This window comes from Nuphar pumila, chromosome 9 (assembly GCF_984573655.1).
Source record: "Nuphar pumila chromosome 9, dmNupPumi1.hap1.1, whole genome shotgun sequence".
Taxonomy (NCBI): Eukaryota; Viridiplantae; Streptophyta; class Magnoliopsida; order Nymphaeales; family Nymphaeaceae; genus Nuphar; species Nuphar pumila.
The window spans coordinates 94,197,111-94,201,022 of NC_143257.1; the positions used below are offsets into that span (position 1 = coordinate 94,197,111).

The window sequence follows — 3,912 nt, forward strand, 5'->3', positions numbered from 1 at the left end:
CTATTCGTTGTTGTATTTTAACTAAGATATAATTTGTGATGGGTCTTTTCTCATAATAAATGATTTGTAGTACATTGAACATTGGAGTGTAATCTATCATGTAATTTTGTCATTACTCAATTTAATGATTTGTAATATATTAATATTTTTCTTACAAATTGCCACTTCTTTAGTTGAATGCATGTAAGTACAATAAATGCTTTGTTAAGTACTTTATTTATAAATGGTCATTTTTCAAATGCTTTTTGAGATGGCATTTATTGTTTACAGAAAGAATGATGGCTTTAAATAAGTTGACATTCTTGAGTCTGAATTTTATTATTAAATAAATGGTCATTTTTTAAATGCTTTTTGAGATGGCATTTAATGTTTACAGAAAGAATGATGGCTTTAAATGAGTCGACATTCTTGAGTGTATATTAAATAAATGAAAGATCTTTTCCAAACTTAATTGTCTTGTTAAACAATAAATAGTTTTTGTATATAAAACAATATTTGTCAATTCAAGATAAACGATTGTGTATTGTGAGTAAATTCATTTTGTCTTTTTCTTTCATATTTGAAATCATTATCTTTTATATCATTTCAAGTTGTCTTTTTCATAAATGCTTGTAAGAAAGTACAATGATTTTTTTTCAAAAATGGTGTTTTTGAAATATCGTATCCTTTTATGAAAAGCTTAGCTTTTTGTAAATAGATGGCTTGTATGATATTTAAAGCATATGAAATATGAAATATGAAATATGCAATATGCATGCTTCTGAAGGTTCTGTTACATATGACTCTAAAGAAGAAAAACAATCTTCATCTTGAAGTAGTCGATCTCCTTGGATGATCTTTGTGAATGTATGTCCCATCAAGCTTTTTCTTCAGAGAGTATGATTACACCAAATAGTTGTACTTGATCAGGTTGTCTCTATTCCTCTTAGGTGAAATAACCTTGCATCAAATACTTGTTAAATGCATGACAAATCATATCCAGTCATAATATAACATATTCATGAAGGCATATCATATTTATCATATCATATTGAAGCATATCATATAATTATCATGTATGACAGCATATCATATTATGTATCATCAAAACATAGTTTCTCAACATATACTAAAAAGTAGGTTTATTAATTTAAGTGCGATGAATTAGGTAGGTCTTCTATGCTTATTTGTCCATTTCATAGACATGATTTTTTCTAGTAATCTAGAATAGGTCCCATATAGGGGACGGATGACATATTTGTATATTAACAATAGTATTAGTTTACTTGTTAGTTAGTTTAGATATTTTATTTACTAGTTGTTTTAGAATTAGTTTGTTGCTTCGTAAGGTAACTTAGGTTTTATTTTAGATTTGAATTTTCTTTGTAGTTTAATTAAATTTTGTTATTATGTTTAGTAGATTAGTATGATTGATTAGTCTCTTATTGCATGTGGATAAAGTCAATAGTGCATAAATTGAAGGATTTTTAAATTGATTTTTGAATTGAATTTTAAAACCCAATTTTGCAGTCATTTTCACACATCATTTATGTGAATTTTTTTAGAGTTTTTCTAAAAAAATACTTTCATTCTCTTCACTAATATGTTGACTATCTACAGACTAAATTTCAACTCAATTGGAGTTGATTTGGTCTGGTTTTAATATGTTTTACAAAAACAGGTTTTTCAAGATTTCTAATTTTGGGATAGGCTAATTTCCAAAAAAAAATCGACTTTGAAATGCTTATATCTGGAGCTTCCTGGTTATTTTTTAGATTATGTAAAAATGGTCTGATTTTTGCTTATGTCAGAAATGGAACAAAACAAATTTCATTAATTTTGGACTTTGTTTGCCTCTCTAAATTGTCTATTTTTTAAAACTTGTTAGAAATTGATTTGTGCACTATATTGAGGGCAAAATAGACAATTCACTAATTATTTAGTTTTCTGTAATTTTTCATATTTTCCTGCATAATAGTTAGTATAATTACAGTAATTAGTTTAGTTAGATTTAATATAAATTAGTTTGTTTAATTCACATTTAAAATTTAGCTTGTTTTTATTTTAGTTACAATTTAGTTTTCAGAGTATTTTTAGAATTAGTTTTAGTGTAATTTTTGAATTAATTGTCGTAGTTTTATTTACTGACTTTTTATTTTATTTTTCTTTAGGTTGATAAGCAAGCTACAGGTTAAAGGCTAATTTTTTTAAGCAAGAGAAAGCTTGAATTGGTGAAATGACATAAATGCCACTTTGATCACAACTTAATTTAGGATTTGCTTTGATTAATTTTTATTTTGTAACTTAATTGTAGTTGTTTTAATTCAGTGTAGACATTGTTATATTAATAAATTAAAATTTTTAGAGATAATTATAATATCATCCTATTCCTTAAGGATTTGACCCGTATTCGCCACAAAAGTGAAAAGTCGTTTTTATATTTTTGGTTGACAATTTTTCAAAAGTTTTATTGAAAAATATATTTTAAAAATACCATTGCAAAAGTACAACCAAAATTTGGCATTGTTGTCGGGGAACGATGATTGATATTTAATTATTTCTGATATTTCAATTTATTAATATTTAGTCACTTGTTTTAATTTTATTTTTTAGTTAGTAGGACTAGTAAGTGAATATAGGTCTTCTCTTTGTTAGTATATATAGGATTCACGTACTGCTTTTCTAGGATTCAATGAATTGCATGCTTATCAAAGTGAATAGACAAGTGGGTTTTAGAGAACATAGTTTGTGATTTTCTATATTTACTAATTTTGTGAATTAGTGTAGGTTGTGTTATTTAAATTTTGTAGATTAGTTAAATTGTTCTGACATTGTTTAGATTAGTTATTTGCTTTGTGTTCTCGTGATTTTATTTTTGTTGCATGTTAGTTTAGTTTAGATAGGGTAGCATAGTTAGATTTAGTTGATCCATACATCGGGTTGACTCGGTGTATGCAGGGGCGGAGAACTTTAGGAGCTCCACTTCACCCATTTGACCTAGAACCAGTGTGTATCTTGAGAAGATCTAGAAGTCTGGATCAAATGGCGGAGCAGATGGAGCAACGGAATGAAATCCATCCTTTAAGGGATTTCTTTATCCCTAACCAATACACCCAGACGCCTGCAATTAGGAGATCTGAGATAGGAGCACCTCAATATAAGATTAAGGCCAGCATTATTCAAATGCTACCATCATTCTATGGCCTTGCTCATGAGGACCCATATAGGCATCTCGATGAGTTTCTCAAGATTTGTTCAATGGTCCGAATCAATAACTTCGGAGATGATGCTATGAAGTTGACACTCTTTTCATTCTCTCTGAAGGACAAGGAGAAGCATTGGTTAAAGACCTTGAACCTAGGGCAAACCAAGACATGGATTCAATTGCAGTAGGAATTCCTTAGGAAATATTTTCCCATTGGTCGCACGAACCAATTTAGGCAAGTCATCACTAGCTTTTCAAAGATGGATGGTGAGCAATTTCATGAGACATGGAAACGTATGAAGGACATGCTTAGGAAATGCCCACATCATCAGGTACCTAGGTGGCAGATAGTTCAGAGCTTTTATGATGGTCTGTCCGAGAGGAATAGACAGATGATAGATTCGTCTTGTGGTGGTACGTTTATGTTGAAGAGCGAAGACGAAGCGTGGGGGTTATTTCAGACATTAGCTGAGAATTCCTTACACCACACGACTTTGTCTTCAGCATCTCATTCTGAGAGAGTTGTACCAAGTGGTCCCAAGAAGGGTGAGCTACTAGAGGTAGGTTTTACTGATGCTATTCAGAGTAAGGTTGATATGCTTGCGCATAAGTTAGACCAACTTTTAGTCGGACCATCCTATTAACAGACGGTGTGTACTCTCTATGTCAGTCCAGCACATTCTGTCACTGAGTGCTCTTCGGCAGCTCAGTACCCTGAATTTGTTCAC

At 30.3% G+C, this 3,912-nt stretch overlaps 1 non-coding gene across 1 annotated transcript; it reads right to left on the minus strand.

Annotated features, from left to right (window-relative positions):
• Nucleotides 1-3,412: 3,412 nt before the first annotated feature.
• Nucleotides 3,413-3,518, minus strand: LOC149828712 (small nucleolar RNA R71). The gene has a single exon (XR_016434491.1). It is a non-coding gene; the product is annotated as a small nucleolar RNA R71 (small nucleolar RNA).
• Nucleotides 3,519-3,912: the final 394 nt, after the last annotated feature.